General features: G+C 37.9%; 1 pseudogene; it reads left to right on the top strand.

Annotated features, from left to right (window-relative positions):
- The first annotated feature begins 6,080 nt into the window (after positions 1-6,080).
- LOC121488291 lies at positions 6,081-6,929 on the top strand (annotated as a pseudogene).
- Positions 6,930-9,786: the final 2,857 nt, after the last annotated feature.

Genomic DNA, 9,786 nt, shown 5'->3' with positions numbered 1-9,786 from the left:
CATTAGGAATTAGAAACAGCAACAAAAATGTTCACCTTTAGCATAAAGGAAGAAAATCCTTGAGAGCCACATAGCCTCCCCCTAAAATGCATAGCTACTGACCCTCTGTAAATGCCCAGAGGATTCTCTTTGCCTGGCTACAGCGGTTCAGGACAACACAGCAGACACAAGTGACTTCAGGATACCTTTCATGCTTGGCAGGCGTCCCCATTTTATTTATGATATCAAAGCTGCGATGCTGTGTTCTCTTCTGCGGAAGACATAAAAGAGATTCAGAAGTCATCCAAATCATCTTGTAATTAATGTTACCACGCACGCCCAGGACATTAAAATGTTAACAGTGTTAGAATCGTGTGCTTTGGAATACCGAGTGAGGGCTTTATTAGAGAGAAATGCTCAGCAGATGTCATCCACCCTAATTGAGGACATCAGGGTGCCTGCTGCTTGTTCTTATCAGTGGTGCAGAGGGTTTTTTTTTTTTAATTTATTCATTTTCTTTACTGCTAGAATCTGCTCTCATTATTAGACTATCTTGTCACTCATTTGCATTTCAAGTGCTGGGACTGGGGGGGTAGCAGCTATCTGCCTTAGAAGAACACTTCAAGGGTTACTCTATCAAATAGCAGCACAGTAGCACAGTGAATCTGACATCTGGGTTATCTTATTCCCAGATGCTCTGTGGTGTCATTAGCAGGATTAATCTTAGCTTTAATTTCATAATGATTCTTATTCTAATATATGTGAATGAACACAAAGTCTCTTGACTCATTATCACCAATTTACCCAAGATATGTAATCAGGCTCTTACATTCACCAACATTTATTTTTGCTAATACATCTAAAATTGTAGATTAAGCAAATACAGTTAGTTCCAGCTGAGTGAATGCCTACCGAGGTAGCACTGTAGTATTTATGTTTTAATTAAAGTACATTAATGGTGTTGTTTTTAAATATGTACTGACCAAAAATGTGTTCACGGGGACCAGTAAAGTCGTTGTTCGAGCAGCGTCCAGCTGTAAAATTAGTCACAGCAGCATTACATTAGAAGCCATTACCCACTTCTTTTGCAAATTATTGAAATTCCCTCTGTTAATTATGTTTTTAACCTTTATAAATAAGATAGAGGTACGTAGCCTCAATTCCAAACAACTCTGCTCCCCTAAGGAAACAGAGCGGCAGGTCCTTAATGGTGAGCATAATTGTAATAAGCTTTGTTGTTTTCATTCCCATTCAAGGTTACCATGTCACATCAAATATTGTCACTGTCAGTTCATGACTCAGAGTAGCCAAAAGGCCATTTCCCCTCTCATTTGACACTAGGTTTCATAATATCCTTACAGAGGGCAGGCTGGGGGCGGGTGGGGAATGAAGAGATGATGCTCTAGCAAATTACAACTCTCTCTTCACTTACCTTAACACTGGACTAACTTTTTTCATTTACCAGCTGTTGTCACCCAGCAGCATGTAGTGCTTTATTATTGATGGATAAAATGTTCAAACATTTAAAGAAATGAAAGTCAGCTTTGCATTTTTAATTAATTAATTAAAAGTACTGTAAATGCCAGCTTGTTAATTGCTTTGCACCTGCAAGCCAACACAGGTTTTGTGCACTCTTTCTTTGAATATTAAATTTTTTCTCGCATGTCTTTATAATGCTTGGGAAGTCTCTCCAGCAAACATATTAGTAAAGAGTAAATATTGAATCTTAGACAAAACTCATGGCTTCATCTTTCACTGTACCCAGAATAGGATTTAAAGGAGGATTTAGATTTCCAAGGCTTCTAATTAAGTAGTGATAATCAGGCTTTCTGCTGAGGGTCACTTCCTGGGAGTAATTTGAGTTATTAAAATGCATGTTTTTGTTTGTTCTGCTTTGTGAGCTAAAACTGATCCCTTTTAATATAGCAGCAAATATGCAAATTGGTGTTTCATTATATTGTGCAATTTATGGCAATCTTCTCTAATTTACTAAAAGGTCAGGAGCCTGACCTTGTCATTCAAAATTTTTTTCCTGGTAAAGCTAAACTAATTATGTGGATTTTTTTTTTAAATGAAACTCTGAAAGTGTGCAGCATGGTAAAGAATGTGACAAATTTAACTTTCATTTAGCTCTTATAATCATAAGGATGGCCTTCAGTTTTGTGCGGATCCCCAGTAACAAAGAGTAGGTGATCTCAATTGTGATTTGGAAATCAGTTGGTTTTAAATACTGCAGAGAAAAAAGAGAGAACTTAAAAACAATTCTTGTGCCTCAGAAAAATGTGGCAACTGGAATAGCCTAGCTTTACTGAGATAATTAGCACGTAAATACTTTAAATTGTCATAGGCCAGAAAATGTTAAAAAGAACTATCATGATCTCAATAGCAAGTTTTTTGTTCAAAAGACTTACCAAATCTTTATATTATTTTGTTCTTTATTGATACTAAATATACTTTAACTTTTTTCATTGCTTTACAGAGCTTTCAACTTTGACCAAGATGATTTTTTTTTTAAGATTTATTTATTTATTTGAAGGGGGGAGGGATAGAAGGAGACGGAGAGCAAGAATCTCAAGCAGACTCCTGTTGATCATGAAGCCCTGGGCGAGGGCTGGATCCCACCAACCTGATGTTTCGATCCAGGCTGAAACCAAGAGTGTGATGCTCAACCAACCGAGCCATCCAGGCACCCTGATAGGAGAATTTTACCTCAAATATTTTTAAATCCTTAGGAGCACAAGTTGGTACCAATGAACTGTTTACCTTTAAATTATAGGCAGTGGTTCTCTCTCTCTCTCTCTTTTTAAAAGATTTATTTATTCGTGAGAGACAGAGAGAGAGAGAGACAGAGACATAGGCAGAAGGAGGAGCAGACGTCATGCAGGAAGCCTGATGTAGGACTTGATCCTGGGATTCCAGGATCACTCCCTGAGCCAAAGGCAGGCACTCAACCACTGAGCTGCTCAGGCATCCCATAGGCAGTAGTTCTTACACATTAGTCTGAATAAAAGTCACTTGGATTTCTTGCTAAAATTTAGATTCTATGGTCCCATCTTGCTAAAACTTAGATTCTATGGTCCCATTCTATGGTGGTTAGTGACACCATTAACCAAGACATTAACCAATTCTGGTTCAGTAGGTCTGGGGTTGACTTCTAGTAATCTGTATTTTATTCAGGTGGTTTGTTGTCTAGACAGGTAACCCTTGAACAAGATGGGTTTGAAATGTATGTATATTATAATTTTTAAAAAACAAATACAGCATAGTAATAGAAATGTATTTTCTCCTCCTTATGATTTTTTTTTAGCATTTTCTTTTTTCTAACCTTTTTTGTTATAAGAATACCACATATAATACATATAATGAAAAAATATGTTAGTTGATTATGTTATTGGTAAGGCTTCAACAGTATACTGTTAGTAATTCATTTTTGGGGGAGTCAAAACTCATATGGATTTTGACTGTGTTGGTACCACTGACACCCACATTATTTAAGGGTCAACCTTACTTTTAAAATAATTCATAGCAATTTGACTCTCCTCCACCCAATATGCTCATTTGTTTAGTTGGTTATTCATCACATATATATGGCAATTTAAAAAAATAAAGGAATAAAGAAACATCTATTATGTGCCATGCATGATCAATACCCTTAAGGAGCTAGCCAGAAAAACACATGTATAAATGGTGATGGGGCAACATTAAAAAAAGTATAAGCAAAATTTTAAAAAATATCGTTGAGAACATAAAGGAAGTAAAAATTAATTATAATTGGGGGACATTTAGCAAAGGAGATTATATTTAGACTAAGAAGAATGAGAGTATTCCTCTAGATGGGGAAAGTAGGAGAAAGACAATACTGGCTATCAAAGAGCTTGAACAAATGTCCAGAGATGGGAACATGCATGGTGTGTTCAGGGGAAGGTGAGCGACATAATGTGACCACAGCACAGCACTTGTTGTGTCATAAATTGGTAGTAGGAGTAAAATTTCAAAATTTCCTGAGATCAGATTTTGCAGGACCTGGAATGTCTCAGTGCTGAGCAGTTGGGGTTTTATTTGTTGGGCAGTGGGACACCAGTGTCAATTTTAAAGTGAGGGATTGACCTGATTAAGGCTGTGTCTGGCAACAGTTTGGACAGGAAAGAATAAAGGCATTAAGATGCCACTCATAGTCCCTAGAAAGATACTAAAGTCCTGAACAAAGACAATGGAGTTGAAGATGGTGGACTGGATTCAAGAGACAATTCAGCAATCAGTTGGATTTGAGGTGAGGTTAGAAGGAGGTGTGAAGGGAAGGGAATCTGACATCCAAGTTTCCAGTTGAGGAACTGTGTGGATAGTGACATCATTAACCAAGACAGGAAATGTGGGAACAGAAATGTTATTGATGGAAATAAAGATTTTGACTTAGAAGCTTGCTTAGAAAATGTGTTTGAACCAGTAGCAGTGGCAGCTCTAGGAAGCTTATAAGAAAGGCAGGATCTCAGACCTCCATCCTAGATCTACTGAATCAGAATCTATACTTGTACAACATTCCCAAGTGTGACTTATACACACAAGAAAACCTGACAAACACTGGTAAAAGAACATACAAAGTCTGTTGTTGTGACACTATCATTTTGAAGGACTCTACCAAAAAGGGCTTTGTGGTTATATACGTTTGGGAAAAGCTTTATGTGATGACCTACATGGTACTATTCTTGGAGATTCAAAAACTATAATTTAAAGAACAAATGCAGTCCAATGTTAGTGGAAAGAAGGAATTAACAAAGATCAGAGCAGAAATAAATGAAATAGAGACTTAAAAAGATAGTAGAAAATGTCAATGAACCTAAGAGCTGGTTCTTTAAAAATATAAACAAAGTTAACAAACCTTTAGCTAGACTCACCAAGAAAGAGTGAAAATAAGATCAGAAATGAAGGAGAAAATGCTACAACTGATATCACAGAAATATGAAGGATCATAAGAGACTATTATGAACAATTATATGCCACCAAATTGGACAGCCTAGAAGAAATGGATAAATTCCTAGAAACATATTACCTTCCAAGTCTGAATCATGAAGAACTAGAAAATCTGAACAGGTCAATTAATAGTAAGGAGATTGAATCAGTAATTTAAGAACTCCCTACAAACAAACAAACAAAAAAATGCCCAAGACCAGACAGCTTTTCTAGTGAATTTTACTTAACATTCAAAGGTGAATTAGTACCCATCTTCTCAAACTCTTAAAAAAAATAATAGAAGGAAGGAACGATTCCAAACTCCTTTTATGAGACCAGCATTATCCTGATACCAAAACCAGACAAAGGTATCAGGAGGGAAGAAAATTACAGGACAGTATCTCTGATGAGCATATATGCAGACAATCCTCAACAAAATATTAGCAAGCCAAATTCAACAATATTTCAAAAGGATCAAACACCATGATGAAGTAGGATGTATTCTAAGGATTCAAAAATGGCTCAACATCTGCAAATCAATCAATGTGATGCACAACATTAATAAAATGAAGGTAAGATAAGAGGAATCATATAAAACCACTTCAGTAGATGCAGAAAAGATATGTGATGAACATTCATTTATGATTAAAACTCTCGACAAAGTGGGTATTGAGGAAATATACCTCAATATAATAAAGGCCATATATGACCAGCCCACACCTAACATCATTCTCAATGGGGAAAAGTTGAAAGCTTTTCCTCGAAGATCAGAAACAATACAAGGATTACCACTTTTGCCACTTTCATTTAATATAGTATTGGTAGTCCTAGCCAGACCAGTTAGGCAAGAAAAAGAAATAAGAGTATCCCAACTGGAAAGGAAGAAGTAAAACTGTCACTATTTGCAGATGACCTGATACTATATATAGGAAACCCTAAAGACTTTGCTCCCAAAATGGTGAAAACTAATCAATGAATTTGGTTAAGTTGCAAGATACAAAGCCCACAATACACACTAATTTGCATTTCTACATACTAATAATAAACTATCAGAAAGACAATGTAGGGAAATGATGCCATTTACGATTACATCAAAGAGAATGAAATACGGCTCTATCAGATGGGCCAGACATGCTTCTGGAAGCAACAGCACAATGGCTGCCCAAGGAGAACCCCAAGTCCAGTTCAAACTTGTATTGCTTGGTGATGGAGCTATTGGAAAAACAATGTTTGTGAAATGCCATCTGACTGGTGAACTTGGGAAATACATAGCCACTTGGTTGTTGAGGTCCACCCCTTGTGTTTCATACCAATAGAGGACCTATTAAGTTCAATGTATGGGGACAGCTAGCCAGGAGAAATTTGGTGGGTGAGAGACAGCTATTACATCGAGACCCAGTGTGCCATTACAATGTTTGTAGTAACATCAAGGGTTCCTCGCAAGAACGTGCCTAATTGGCATAGAGAATCTGGTTTGCATATGTGAAAACATCCTCATTGTGCTGTGTAGCAACAAAGTGGACATTAAGGACAGGAAAGGTAAAGCAAAATCTCTTGTCTTTCACTGAAAGAAGAACTTTCAGCACTATGATATTTCTGCCAAAAGTAACTACAACTTTGAATAGCTCTTCCTGGGGCAGCCTGGGTGGCTCAGAGGTTTAGCGCCACCTTCAGCCCAGGGAGTGATCCTGGAGACCCGGGATCAAGTCGCACGTTGGGCTCCCTGCATGGAGCCTGCTTCTCCCTCTGCCTGTGTCTCTGCCTCTCTTTCTGTGTGTCTCTCATGAATAAATAAATAAAATCTTAAAAGAAAAAAGAAAAAAAAGAAAAGCCCTTCCTGGCTTGCTAGAAAGCTAATTAGAGATGCTCACTTGGAGTTTGTTGCCATGCTTACTCTTGCCCCACCAGAGGTTGTCGTGGCCCGAGCTTTGGCAGCACAGTATGAGCGTGATCCAGAGGCCATTTAGACAGCTGTGCTTCCAGATGAGAATGATGACTTGTGAGAAAGTGCAGCTGGAGGCCCCTTCTTGGTTGCAACCCAACCAGAAGTCTGGTTTTATAGGCCACTCTCCTGCGATGTCAGTGGTGCAGCATCTTTGCCACCTTATTTTATAGCTAGGTGGAACGTGTGTTTGATCTTTGGCATGGTGAAGGAGATGAATGGGCTTTGGAGTGAATGTGGAAGTTGAAAAAGTACCTTCCTTTTTTGGACCTGCATATTTAGCTGTTTTGGAATACAGTTGCTACACCTGCATGTTCTTTGAAGCATATTTATAATAGCCAAAACATGGAGACAACCTAAGTGTCTATTGATGGATGAAAGGATAAAGAAAATGCAGCATATATACATGATGGAATAGTATTCAGCTATAAATAAGCATGAAATCTTGCCATTTGTGACAACATGGATGGAACTTGAGGGCATTATGCTAAGTGAAATAAGAGAAAGACAAATACTATATGATCTCAGTTATATGTAGAATCTAAAAAAATGCCAAAACCAAGCACAAATCTAAGCTCATAAATATAGAGAACAGATTGATGGTTGCCAAAGGTGGGGGTGTCTGGTAGGCAAGGTGGGTGAAAGGAGTGAAAAGGTACAAACTTTTAGTTATAAAAGAAATAAGTCCTGGGGATGTAATGTACAGCATGTTAACTATAGTGAATACTACTGTATTGGATATTTGGAAATTCCTAAGAGAGTAAATCTTAAAAGTTCTTATCACAAAGAAAAAAAAGTGTAACTATGTGTCATGATGGATGTTGACTTCCTTGTGATTGTTTGGCAGTGTATGCAAATAGTGAGTCATGTTGCATCCCTGAATCTACTATAATTTTAACAAAACAAAACTCCTACAATTTGCATTAGTCTGTTAAAGCTCTGAAGAGTTCTTTAGCAATGAAATCTGTCTGATTTTGCTTAAACCAACATTTAAAAAATGTATTTTGTCATGAGGTAGTGGATTAATTGTGTTCCTCCAAAAGATATGTTGAAGTTCTGACCTCCAGGACATATGAACATGACCTTATTTGGAAATAAGGTTTTGTGGATGTAATCGAGTTAAGATGAGGCTTTACCATATTTGGGTGGGTGCTGTAGCCAATGAATGGTGTCTTTATAAGAGTTAGAAGAGGGAGGCTTCTAGAAAGACACACACAGCGAAGAAGGCTGTGTGATGACAGAGGCAGAGATTGTAGTGACACAGCTACAAGCCTAGAGAAGCTAAAAATTACTGGTAACCTCCAGAAGCTAGGAAGAGGCAAGGAAGGATTCTTTCCCGAGCATTCAGAGGGAGCGTGGTCTTGCCAACACCTTAATTTTGGACTTCCAGCCCCTAGAACTGTGAAAGAATAAATGGTTTTAAGCCATCCAGTTTGTAGTAACTTATTATTGCAACACTAGGAAACTAATAATGTGTGAATCTCTAAGACAAATAACAACACTAACTAACATTCTGAGAGTCACTAGATTAGAAAATACTCGTTTAGAACAGACATGGAGATGTCTGGGGTATGCGCATGTGCAGCTGTCAAAGAGGCTTTAGAAACTGGGTATAACTTTCAAGAGAGGGTCAGGATAGATGAGAGACCTTTGGGAGTAAAGCATGCAGGGGGGCAGTTTCAGCCTGGGGAAGGCATGACTTTGGCCAGGAAGAGCATTTAAACAAAAACCCTGGGAGGATAGCTGTAATTGAAGGGAAATGAGAAAGGAGCAAGAGAATGGGCATTTAGGAGCCATAAAAGAAGAAATAGAAAGTGAAAAGATATATGCACCCCTATGTTTATTGCAGCATGATTTACAATAGCCAAATTATAGAAGCAGCTCAGATGTCCATCCATAGGTGAATGGATACAGAAGATGGTTAACAGAGGGGAAGTGGTGGGGGGATGGATGAAATCGATTAAAGGGATTGATGAAGAGCACACTTACCACAATGAGCACTGTGTAATGTATAGAATTGTTGAATGAAATTGTACACCTGAAACTAAGGTACCCTGTAGGTTAGTTATACTTCAGTCATAAAAAAAGAAATTTTGATAATGGGGGAAAAAAAAGACTTTTAGCAATTAGGAAGCCGATAATAATCTTCGAGAAAGCAGTTTCAGCAACTTGAAGCAGAGGCCAGCTTGCCATGGATCAAGGAGTGAATGAAAGGGCCTTCAGATACAGAAGTCAAGGTAAAAGCATTTTCATTTACCAATCCTCCTTGAAACCTTGAAAAAAGTTTTGGAAAATATTTTTTCTGGAAAAAATGAAAAACCTCCACTTGAAAAAAATGCAAAAAAAAAAAAAAAAAAAAGAAGAAGAAGAAGAAGAAGAAGAAGAAGAAGAAGAAAACTCCATCTCCATCTTAAATGAAATCTAGAAACTTCATTATGAACAAAATCTGGCCAGTTCTGAGAAATGGAGACTAAAACTAAGGAGACTGAGACTGAAAACTAATGGACTAATTAGACTAATTAGACTAATAAAACTAATTAGACTAATAAAACTAATTAGACTAAAACTAATGGAGACTGAGAACCCAGAAACCTCCTCAGATTTGAGCAGAGTCAGATTTCTCTAAAAGTACATGTTACAGTCTTCAGATCCAAAAGATCCTTCATTCAGTTTCCTGGGATCTAGAGAAACGTGACCAGGGAAGAAGTGGACGTGTCCCTATGCAGACTCAGTCATCAAGCACAGAAGAATGGGTGGGGCGGAGCTGCGGGAACCAGGGATATTGTCTGCTCTACATCCTAGCCCCCAGTTAATGGCTGTACAGTGGGGAGGGTGGAGGAGAGACGACACTGTGCTTGCCAGATCACAACACAAATCAACATCCTAGCTGAGAGAGGAGGAGAAATGTGCATTCAAAG

This window comes from Vulpes lagopus, chromosome 3, assembly GCF_018345385.1.
Source record: "Vulpes lagopus strain Blue_001 chromosome 3, ASM1834538v1, whole genome shotgun sequence".
Classification (NCBI taxonomy): domain Eukaryota; kingdom Metazoa; phylum Chordata; class Mammalia; order Carnivora; family Canidae; genus Vulpes; species Vulpes lagopus.
The sequence above is the reverse complement of the archived record's forward strand: the minus strand, read 5'-3'. Positions and strand labels throughout refer to the sequence as shown.